Source organism: Sceloporus undulatus, chromosome 2, assembly GCF_019175285.1.
Source record: "Sceloporus undulatus isolate JIND9_A2432 ecotype Alabama chromosome 2, SceUnd_v1.1, whole genome shotgun sequence".
Classification (NCBI taxonomy): domain Eukaryota; kingdom Metazoa; phylum Chordata; class Lepidosauria; order Squamata; family Phrynosomatidae; genus Sceloporus; species Sceloporus undulatus.
The window spans coordinates 193,008,456-193,020,974 of NC_056523.1; the positions used below are offsets into that span (position 1 = coordinate 193,008,456).

Here is a 12,519-nt window from a genome sequence, read left to right on the forward strand (position 1 = left end):
CCAAGTGCAAGACCTCAGTCCATTATTCTAGGTGAATGCCAGGGTTGATTGCGTATCTAGGTCCATTTATTGGCCATTCAGCGTTCCCACCCCTCTGTAGAGTCCTCCTCTGGCACCCCACTTTCAAATGGGTTTTATTCCAATTGCCATCCTTCAAATGTGCTTGGTACTCACCTTGGAATTATGTTGTGGCACAGCAACTTTGGGTTCTCTCTAGCGCATGTCTTTGGTGGTAGAGCTGAAATCATGGGAAACATACAAGAGAAAGGAGAATTATTTGTACAATCGTGATTGATATATAAAGGAAGGCATTATTTTTTTGGTTATGGGTTCACTTCATGGGACTCAGTCCAGGCAGCATTTAGGGTGAGGGAGCCATTGTCATCTGTGATTCTTGCCCTTCCCTCTGTGTTCTAATAAGGAAGGGTATTGTGGGATTTTCAGATGATAAGTAGATGAAACCCATTTCATTTATGCCCTTTCCAGATTAGACCAGATAGACCATTAGGTTGTAATCAGTCCAGACACTTACTGATATGGCTGGTAACTATAAACCTCAGCTTGCTATCAGCTGTCACGTTTTTATTCCACAAAATGGAGCGGCACTGAAGCGCCAAGAAGGCGCATTGTATTGTGAAGACCATGACATTCAGGGCTTTCTCTGCCTGTGATGCACAGTGTGGAAACCCTTCCTTTTAGATGCCATTAGTGCCCACTGCGTGTCTTCTGATGCCCACTACTAAAGCCTTGTGATTTTTGCTAGCGGTTTTGAAGCCTACCTCGATTCTACTCAATTGCAACCTTGTTGCGTTTTTTTCAATTGTTTAATGGTGTTTGAACTGTTACTTTTAATTTGTTAAAATGTTTCACTGGTTTTAGACTACCTTAAAATTCTCTTACTATTTTTAATTATTGTTTCTAATTGATTTTAATTGTTTACATTCACGCTAAGATTTCTTGACTATAGAGTGGAGACAAATATTTTCCTAGAACGCCTGTGTGGGAGGGACTCAAGGCCATGTTCGTCTAACCCCTTCCTCTTCCGGAATATAGAACTAACAAGTGGATGGCCCATTCCAATTTCTTTCAAGGAGACCTGCCGTCTCCAAGGCCAGTCCTTGCTAATAAAATAAAATAAAACAAATAAATCAGAGGGAAAAGGGAGGAGAGGACCCTTCTCTTGGATTTGGCTGCGTGACTGAAGCCCCCTTTCTCTTCTTTTCCTTCCAGCCAGGCCTTGCATCTCCATTTCTGGCTGTCAATGCTTCATTGCCCTTCAGAGGGGTGAGGTGGAAATCACATTCACCTGCTGCCCGTGTGGTACCCCAGCTGCCGCTTTGCCTGGCCGGGTCCCTTCAGCCCCCAACTCAACTTGTTGGCAACCACAGCACATGTGACTGTTGGTTGGGCACATGGACAGGAACGTGGTGTTGTATGTGTGATAGCTTTAGCAACAAACATGGACAGCAGCCAGCCAGGTGGAAATCCATGTGGGGTAGGCCCGCTTATTAGGCCCCAGGAGGAAGAAGTTTTTTTTTTTGAAATTATAGAGTTTATCCCCCCGTGCGATTTTTGTTTTTGGCCCTCTTTCTGAGTTTTTCTTTGGGCATTTTTCCTGCTATCGCGCATGTTAGCATCCCAACGTTGCGCTAATAACGTGAAGCGCGTGTTCTTCCAGACGGCCATTCATTTCTATGGGAGCCCCTTGCGCACGCTTCCTGTTGTTTTTTTTAAGCGGGCATTCCTCCCCTCTTTGGGCCTTTGCGGGCAAATGTGGAAGCCATGCCATGGTCTCCCATTTTCTTTGAGGAAATGTTTTGCGAAATGTTTGGTGTTGGTAGGCAGCCAGCGCACACAACGCTAAAGTCCGATTGCACAGTTCCCATGATGGCTGGGCTGCTTTTTGCCCCTTCCTTCCCCGTGGGCCTTCCTTTTCCAGGCCCCCGCTGGGAGGGGGGGCGGTGGCTCTGTCTTGCTGAACCACCTAGCGAGGCTCCCATTCCTCTGTACTGGTGACAACCTAGGAGGGCTGCACTTGTAAAGGGTCCCCTAGGGGTCATCCATCCCAGCCCCATCTTCTGTCCCTGCATGGCACCTAGGCGGCTGCAAATGGCACGGGGTCCCTAGGAGTCATCGATCCCAGCCTATTTCCTTGTCCTGCATGGACATCTAGGAGGGCCTACAAAGGAAAGGGGTGCAGTGACCCTCTTTTGGGGACAAACGGTGATGGGCACTAGGAGCAGAGGGGCGGCTTGACCTCCAGCTGAGGATGTGTTACTTTGGGTCTTTCTACAGAAGCCTCAGTAACTGGAGCACGTGCAGTTAGCATTTAGGAAAACCAGCCAGTAATATGCAGTATTGAGGTAAAAGGGCCAACTCGTGTGGATCTTAGTGGCAGACTCAAAGCCTCCTGAGGACCTAAGTGACTGTTTGCTACACACTCCTGGCCATTCCTGCTTAGTGGGAGTAAGGGACCAACGAACCATCTGTTAAAAATATTGTAGCCAGACGCAAAATGTTCCTCCGCTGTGGGGAGTAGTGTGGTCCTGCTTGGGTTGTCACCCGGGTGTGGAGGTGTGGGTGGGCTCTGTGGGGGCATGGCCCAAAAGGGGACTCCCCCCACATTGCTACCATGGCGCTCTTAGAATGTACCATGGCAGCCAAGTGGGGGGCTGCTCAGCGCGGTCTCAGCAGTTGTTTATCTATCTGATATGCAAAGAGATATCGAAGCGGCCCCATTTTTTAAAACAGGCCCATTTTTTTTTGGAGGCAGGGGATGATTTTCAAAAAGGAACAGACTTCCCTCATGCTAAATGAAATTACCCAGAGGGTGTTGGCACTGGTTTGCATTTCGTTTTAAATTTTTCATCGGTTTATGAAGCTTTCCCAGTTCTTATGTACACATTCATTTCTTAGTCAGACAGCAGGCTACTGATACTTCTGTCTTCTGCTTCTTCACTTGCAGATCACTGGCTGTTATATTATTGTTGTCATACGCAATTGCTGGTGCCACCATCGTTGGTCTTGGGGAATTGCCGGCCTGTTCGCGTTCATTACTACCTGCAAGTCCACCGCGTGTAAAAAAGCGAGGTTACATGTTGCGTTGCGCAGAGAACTCAACCGGGCTACTTGTTCTAACCGGTGAAGACCTTGTGATGATGTGTATCTATGTATCCAGCTCCCCAGGACTGAACAAACCCTCGGCCTTGCTGGCCCAGGGACGACGAGAGGGAGCCCCCCACATCTTTTTTGAGGGACAACCCTCCTGCTACAGGACATCATTTCTACCTCTGAAGATGGCGGTATCGGCCCTTTTTGTTGAAACCAAACGTTTCTTCATTTTGCTGTGGAATTATTAGCAGCCCAATTGATAGACACAAAGTGAGGATTCTGCGGATGGAGGGGCAAACTTTAACTGCTACAGCTTTGAGTTACTAGCCAGACTTGTACACCAACTGCTCAGGAAGAGTCTAAACACTATCCCTCTTTCATCCAAGCCTCCCTTTTTTGCTTCTTTCAGCTGGATGTGGAACTGGCACTGTTTGTCTCTCAAAAACGTTCAATCTTACTGTATTTTGATAAAGGTTCTGTTTGTGCCTTTTACTGCCCACTTACACCTCTCAGCCTACACACGACTTCCACTCGGGAAAGTCCCAGTTGATTGGGCCTTTCCAAAATGGGGGGAACATCAGGTTTGGACCACAGGTTCTCTAGGTATAAGATTTCTCCCTTTCTATGGACGAGACGAAGCATTGCTATTTGGGAGAAAATAAAAGAGGCAAACAGGAACTTGAAGAGATGCTGATAATGGAGTTGTGAACTAATGTTCGCAGATGAGTAACTCTGGGGAATATGTCAACTGGATTAGTACCCATGAGATATGTCTTGATTTGGATTTATGTAACTTTGTTCCATTTTGGTTTTCACCCGTGATGCTAACTGATTTACACTGACCAAATCAACCCCCGGCTCTAAATTAAGTTTCTGTACCGTGGCGAAACCAAGCCACACCAGAGGAATCTGTATTAATTAGAGGCTTTTCTAATTTGATGTTGATCAGTTTGCCTGTGAGGTCCACAAGCAAGTTGTGCCCCCATATGTGTCCCCCCCATTACCTAAGCCATGTACAGGAGCACTTGTGCCTTTTATTGAATGTCGCCAAACAGTTCTCTTCTTAAAGGTTAGTTAGCATGAGTTTTACAACCCCCACAGATTTCAACCGCGTCATAATTCTAGGGCTTTGGGAACCACGGAAACCCCTCGCGTAAGGCAAAGCCCTGAATGGAAGCAGCGGCAGGTTAGCAGGATTGCTTCTCAGGCCATCCATGTGCATAGCAAGCTTCTTGAAACGGTCGATTTCACTCCACTGCACTTGTGTGGACGGTTTCTTGAACACTCTGAGCTGCTTTCACGATCCACTCCCACAGATCATGGGCAGAAATGTTTGTTCATGCCCTACACTGATTAATGTTTTTGTCTATGTATGTACTGAGTTAATTGCTTTCCTTATCGACCCCTCCAGCCACCTTAACAGCCAGCACTCCAGATTGCAAAGGGGAATGAAGTTTTCCAGTCTCCTCTCTCGACAAACCTGACAACAAAACTGCAACAAGTGCCAGTGAGAGGATGGTCCTGGCTTCCTGGATTTGTACCCTTCTGCTTTTCTGGTGGAAGGAGCTGGAAACATCCTCCTCCTTCTGGACCGCATCGGTTGCAAAGCTTTCCTTCGCCCAGGTTTTTGCTGTTTTTTTAAAGCAGGGCATGCGGGCATGTATATATATTTTCACAAGACTATTGTTCGGTCTTACAGATTACAGAGCGTACAGATCATAACTCTCGCTCAACAAATCCATCAACTGCTTCAATCGGGACCGGAATGCCAGTCTTGTTAATGTATTTTCTTTATCCTCATTGATGAGGCAGGGTTTCTTAACACTTGATTGCTTAAGGCGCATTAGGGAGAAATGGTCAGCCGCCCAGGCTTTCCACCACTATCCAGAATTAAAAGGACCAGGGGCCTTTTTCACAATCAACAGGGATGGCGGCAATCTTCCCCCCCCCAAAAAAAATATTTTTGTTTCAAATAGTTCGTTTCAAAACCTTGTATGTTCCTTTCGTTGAATTTTGTGCCAAAAGCAACACCAGATTTTCCCCTCAAACAAGCATTGCGTGCAACAATAATCTTGAAATGTTTAACAATGAACAAGATGCAGAAACTCTTGCAGTCTTTGCCCAGCAAGGAGGTGAAAGTTTGTCTTTTCTTAATTCCAGTTTGCACCTTGTTTTGTATGGCTCTACTTTTGTATCTCTCCCTTTAGTACTTTTAAAAGAGTACTCGACAAATGCATTAAAGGCTTTAAAATCTCCATGGTGGTCTTCGCCATGATAATCAGAATGAATCATAAGGCGCGAGGTTATACCCTTGCTTGAATATAAAGACTATTGGAGGCCCTGGCTCGTTTCTGTGGAGTGGGGCGGGAAGGAGCAGAGCAGGACAGGGATACAACCAGATTGGGGGGGGAGGAGACATGTGAGAAATTCCTTGCCTCAGGTTTCCCCCTGATTTGCCCACTCCTTCACCTCTCGTATGAGAGGAGAAGTGGACCAGCAGCATTTTATTTAGCAACCCATGGGGGGTGGTACTCATAGGGCAACCAACATGTCAAACCCCGCCCCCAAATAAAATCCCCCCAAAAATATACATATTTTGGTTCCCCAGAGTAAGTGTGCACAAAAAATGTCTACATTTTCTTAACAGCCATAGAAACACAAACTTATTCACTGGATGTTCGCCAAATAACTGTTTGCCTGTGCACATCTGGAAAAATGGTTGATTAAATTATGCATTATATAATAAAGGAGGAAAAGATGGTTTTTTATCTGGCTAAAAAAAAAGAATAAAGGGGCCTCTATCAGTTTGAAAATCTGTTCTTTTATTTTGGGGGAAGATGCAAGTTTAGTGCCGGCTTTTGTCTGCGAACTCAGTTTAATTAAACCGTTGTGATTTTAAAAAAGGAAAGGGAGTGGGACATGAGTGCCAAGGGTCCTTCCTAGTGTGGCTTCCAAGGGCCCCCTTGCGGCATGGGCTGAGCACTCTGGAGCCCATCATCCACAGGACGGCTCCTTCTCCTCCTGCTGCCTTTGCTCTTCTGGAGAGGGGGCTCCCTCAAGCGGGGAGGGCCGTGTCAAGACCGGAGGGGCAGGAGGCGTGAAAGGACCAAGGGAGGGAGGCGCCGGGCCTCGTCCGTCAGGCCAAGACCCAAAGGGGGGGAAAATATTCCTTAGCAGCAAGGGCCGCACGGCAGGGAAGAGAAAGGGTCCGGGAGAACAGCGGGCGCCCACCCGCAGGCATTTCCAAATACAGGTATCATCCATAACACAACAACATTCCATTCAAGTCAAAACCCCATTGACATACAGGAAGAGCCTCATAAGGCATGTCCACTTTTCCTTGGCCGCACAGAGGCCCCTCTCCCTTGGGACGTCACTCGAGGTCAGAGTGAGGGACCTTGCCCTGGGCCTCAGGCCTCCCTCCGGCCCTGCCTCCCCCCGCTCCCCCTTCCCTGCCACTCCAGACCCCTCCGCCCTCGGGCCCTTTTTACCCAGGCCCCCAGCCCTTGCCCTCCATGCCCTCACAGCCTCCCTCCAGGGGCACTCTGGCGGACCCAGGGGAGTATTTTTTTTTTGGGGCTATCCTCCCTTCCCATTGGGGTCCAAAATTTGGCATGGCCCCACCCTCAACCACGCCCACTAGTCCTCTGAGGCTTCAAGCTGTCTCTTTGTTCTCAGTTTCCATGGGCCACTGGCGAGGAAGGCGGGAGGCATCAGGGCCTTGAGAGGAAGGAAAAACAGCGCCCACCACCTGGGCTGGTGCACAGAACTTTGCTCCAACAAAGGACCGGGCTGAAAAGAAATTAGGAAAAAATTAACAGAAACGAAAATTAGAGAAATTAACATTTCCCTCATTGGTCTCCCCCACCTGTCCCAACATATGCATGGCCCACGCCTTGGCCCTTCCCACCGCTCTCTGCCCCTCTCTTTTGCCGTCGGGTCTCTGTCTCTGGGAGGGAGGCGGGGCCTCAGCCTTGAGTCTGGAAAGAGGGAAGCACCGCCACCTGGAGGCAGGGAGGCTCTGCGCAGGAGAATGGCAGCTTCATGTGTATCTCTCTCTCTCTCTCTCTCTATATATATATATATATATAGATAAATGCATGTCAATCATCTGTGTATCATCTGTAATGTAAACAGCACCCCGGCTTGGGAACTATATATATATATATATATATATATATATATATATATAATTGATGGATTTGATTCATTGGTTTTGCAACTACTTGTCTCACTATGAGCTGTTGTCAGATTGCCTGGGTAATTGAAAGTACTGTAATTGCAAAACCAATTAATTGAATCTTCTATCAATTTATATGTGTGTGTGTGTGTGTGTGTGTGTGTGTGTGTATATAGTGTTCCTGAGCCAGGCTTCCCAGGTTGCCGCTTACATCCCCGATGGCACACAGATGGTTGACATGCATTTTGAAGCAGCTCAAACTGTTGGAGATGACAACCGTGCAAAAAAGAAGTGATTAAATTGAATTGAATTGAATCCAGAGAAAACGGAGGTACTTGTGATAGGTTCCCCTGGTCCAGGAATGGCAGTGGTTCCACCTGTCCTGAACGGGGTCACGCTCCCTGTGAAGGACTCAGTGCGCAGTCTGGGGGTGCTTCTTGACTCGTCGCTTCACCTGACTGCTCAGGTGAATGCGACAGTCAGGAGCACCTGTTATCAGCTTCGGCTTATTCGCCAGCTGCGCCCATACCTGGCCCAGAGGGACCTTGAAACGGTAGTACACGCTCTGGTAACCTCGAGATTGGATTTCTGCAATGCACTCTACATGGGGCAACCCTTATACCAAACCCGGAAGCTACAAATGGTACAGAATATGGCAGCCAGGCTGGTCCCTGGAACTTCCAGGGCCAGCCATATTACACCGGTGCTTAAAGATCTGCATTGGCTGCCTATTCGCTTCCGGGCACAATATAAGGTGTTGGTGATGACCTATAAAGCCCTAAATGGCTTGGGCCCAGGATACCTGAAGGACCGCCTCTCCCCGTACATTCCGTCCCGCACCCTCAGAACATCTGGGCAGCAATTACTTAGGGTGCCAGGGGCTAGGTTGACCTCCACCGCGAGGAAGACATTTTCCATCGCTGCCCTGGCCCTTTGGAACACGCTGCCCACAGAGCTCCGCTCGGCCACCTCCCTGGCCCAATTTAGAAAGGACCTAAAAACCTTTCTGTTTAAGATCGCATTCCCCCAATCACAGTCCTAGTAGGCCTCCCCTCCTTCGTACTCTGCAAGAGGATTGGCTAATGGGGGCTTTTGTCTTGTTTTTATATTGACTGTGCTAATGTTTATGTTTTAAATTGTTATCTGTTTTGTCTTATGATGTAAACCGCCCTGATCTCAGGAAGGGCGGTATACAAATAAAAGTTTTATTTATTATTATTATTATTAAAAGGGGAGAATGACAAGCTCCCCTTTCATGGTGGGAATGATGGGAGGACCGGGTCCGAATGTGGATTGCAAACCAGTTTAAACATAAATGGGAATAAGCCTCTCTTTTTTCTTTTCTTTTTTCTCTTTTAAGTTGCTTAGTCTCACACTATACACAACAGAAAGGTAGAAGTTGAGTTAAATTTAGATAGAGACTTAATATAAACTGGACAGTAGCAAAGTGCAATTTATGAAGTTAGAATAATAATAAGTAGATAATTAATGGGAAACAAGTTAGTCTAGTAAGATATTTTGGAAATCCAGAGATCAGGTGTTAAAAAAACTGTCCAATGTGGGGAAGGAAGTTTAGTGCGAGTGGAAGATGAATGGAAGGGTTTGAAAGAAGGAAGATGAATGGATTTAATTGTATGTGATAGGAGGGAGGGATGGGGCAAGTTAAGGATAGTAAGAATGCAAGGATAAGAATAAAAGAAGAATGAAGAAGGATCAGTGAAGAGAAAAACAACATTGGAAGACTGGAGCAGATATGAAGAAAACCAACTAAAGGACTTCAATCTCTTCGAGAGAAAGAACTGTTCAGACCATATACTGGAAAAGGGAAAACACACACACAAAACATTATACCTTGCATAGAATGGAAGCTATTGTATGTTATTGTATGTTTGTACCTGTGTCTGTTTTTTTTTAATAAATTAATTAAAATTTTAAAAAATGAACCATAAAGAAAGGATGGGTTTTTATCTGCTAAAGAAAAAAATCTGCCCCAAACCAGCTTGGATTTAGAGGTGAGAAAAGGAAGGAGTCGGTAGAATTGGGCCTGACAGATGCACTCCTCCCTGGACTAGCGAGAACTTGGTCTTCTCCAGGAAGGGGACTTCGGATGTTGACATCATTATTACAAATGTGACATCCATGCAGGAAAAAACAGCGGCAGCACCAAGATGATCTCATGATGAGGCAGCAAATATGCCTGGCTTCCCTCCCTCAAAGCAATAGCCAGCCAACTACGTTTAGCTCATAAATGTTGTAGGATCAGAGGCAGCTTCACACCTGAAAAGAGATCCTCTTTGGCAAGGAGATGGCAGTCTAACACTAGCAAAGAAATATATATATATATATATATATAGAGAGAGAGAGAGAGAGAGAGAGAGAGAGAGCAATAAGCAGCCAAGCCAAGCGGGTGGTAATGTCTACCCTCCTGGTTTGGATGCTGAAGGATGACCCAGAAAATGAAAAGACTCTGAGACTCAGCCTCAGTTTACCCCTCTTCGTTCTGCATAGAGCCTGCCCTTCATCACACCCTGGATTTAACACAGAGGCCTTAAGGTTCTTCTTTGTCTCTCTCTGCAAGGACAAAGTCTCTTTGTGCACCCTTTGCTTTCTCATTGTATTTTGGGAGGCACACAAAGAACATGTCTGTTCTTATCTCTGTTGTATAACTTCTCACAGACACCCCTGAAACCTCATCTGCAAGTCATATTTTACAGACTTCAGTTCATGGTGTCTTTGTGAAGACCTTCCTGTTCATTTGACCATGGCCCTATCCTTGAGCCACAGGAGTAAGTTGGCAACCGTTCATAGAAAGCCAAGGAGATGGTTCCTGATGCATTAAACACTGAATGATATGGGACTGATTTAAGGCAGAAAGGAAGAACCTGTCATCTTCTACACTACTGTTTTGTTTACTCCTTCTGGAGCTTTATTAATGACATGTTTTCATGTCCTCAAAAAGAGCCTTTAGAGATAAAATCTTTGTCCAATCAAAGATAAGGAGAGGTCAAGGATCACAGGATTCCCCTTCCTAGCAAGTGAATACCTACTCTTTTGTGAAGCTGCCACTCATCCCATAAGCTAACAGGGAGCTCTTTCGTACCTGATGACTGCAGATGTACCCATTGTTGGTGCATGAAAAGATGCGTTGTGTCCACCACAACTACCTACAGAGCTGAACCACGTCGACAGGATGCCAGGGAGAAGGGATCTGAAGAGATGTCTGCAAAGGTATCCAGGCCAAGAAGGAGAATATTCCTTCACACGGCAAACGACCTTGAGCTCCCGGCTTGAGGAATAACGACAAGAGCACTTCAAGCCTTCACTCTAAACGAGGCCTTTAATAAATAAGTTACTTTAATAAATAAGTTACTTTGCCAACCAAACAACCATAACAACAAAAACAGAGAGGTAGTTACTCTAACACCGTCATAACTGGCACTCTCTCTCTCAGAAGAACTGACAGCATCAGCATTCCACAATGCAAGTGTCAACTGTCACTGGAACTGTAACAGGTTCCACTACAGCTCTATCTTGTGGTCACATACATGTCATTTCCTAACAAAATCAGGCTGAGGAAGGAGCATTTTTTGATTTTTTGGGTGACATAGACTGTGTGTGCGCTTGTGTTACTTTCATTTCCTCTTGCTCCTGGAACTTAAGAGCCATTATTATTATTATTATTATTATTATTATTATTATTATTATTATAGCGTTATATGTGGATGCTACAATCAGAATGTCTGTGCTACATTTCCCTTTTGTTTCCAGTTTTATTTCCATGGGTCTTCTTTAGTTGGAACTGACAGGTCACTCTCTCTCAGCCTCAGTGGAAGGCAATGGCAAACCTCCTCTGAAGAGAACGTCAGCAGGACGAAGGGTCAATTCAGGGCAGGTCAGAAGGAGGGCGCGAACGGAGCTTGCACCGGGCACCTCCCCCCTATATATATATATATATATATATATATTATTTTTGGCAAAAAATGTGCATGATTTTGGCTAGATATAAAGATAGAACGTGGTGTAGCCAAGGGTCCGTAGGGGAATTTTATTATGTTGTTGTTAGCTCAAATATTGCAAGAGGGGCTGGCTACAAGAGCCCACAGAGATCGCCCTCCCGATGTGTATACGGAGTAGACCAGGGCCTCCCAATAACTGAAGCTGAGACAGATTGCAATAACTAAATGTCTACTTTATTGAAAAAAGGGGGGGAACACACACACACACACACACACACATTCAAGGCTCAGGAAGAAAGGTTGGAAATGTGGAAAAGATGTTTAGGCTCTGCTAATGGTATACTCACCAAGATGTAGTCTTCTTCCGGGAAGCGAATGGGGTGTTGGACAGTGAGACAACTCTGCTCCGCAACCTGGGTTTGAGCAGAGGTGCCGGCCACCAGAATAGAGGTCTGACTGACGTGGAGTAAGTAGACCTTGCAAATGGCGCGCTGAGCAGCCAAAGTGGGGACTTTTTATAGGCCAAATCTGGCCTGAGGGCAGAGAGTTTTGGTGATTGAAACAAAGGTGTTTAATGGTTTTCTTTCACCTGGATGTCTGGGTCTGATAATAACTATGACTTAAGCTGTTTGGACAACAGACTTGAGGAGGGGTGATAGCTCCGGGGAAGGTAAATATTTTACTCTTTCTGGCTGAAGATAATCTCTTCATGCGACTTCCTAGATCTTCTGAGATGTTAATGTGGCTGTTCCCCTAGGGAATGTGTACATGTCTTGTCGCCTTGCCAGTAATGGCGGGCAAGCTAGGAGTCTGGCCAGGGGTCATCCAAGGGTTATCATTGATTCCAAAATTTATATAAACCAGCATGGGTAACAGTGGCTTGCTTCTTGTCCACTTTCCCTTTCATTTCCGCACTTCCAGCAAAGGGGAAATGCTCCAAAGGGCACTTTGCAAGGGGCTTTTTTCCTTTGCGAATGAATGCTATCTTCTGAATGTTACAATGTTTCTCTTTCCAATTTGGCAAATTGATACAGCTTTTGCTACGGTCTCTAAGGAATTCAGGGGTAGCCTAGGAAAAGCAAAGAAGAATGCATGGCATCACATCTTTTTCTGGCATTTGGAGGTCAGGAATTAATTAATTAATTAATTAATTAATACATGTGTATGATGCATTCTGGGGTGGCAAGGAGGGGGGATACAGGATGCAGAGAAGGCATTAGCTTGCATTTTGGGAAGATGCAAGAGTTGCACACTTTTGTTCTTAGCAAACTC

General features: G+C 45.9%; 1 pseudogene; it reads left to right on the forward strand.

Moving 5' to 3' along the window:
- LOC121920511 overlaps nt 1–3,253 on the forward strand; it is a 53,502-nt pseudogene extending 50,249 nt beyond the window's left edge.
- The last annotated feature ends 9,266 nt before the right edge of the window (nt 3,254–12,519 follow it).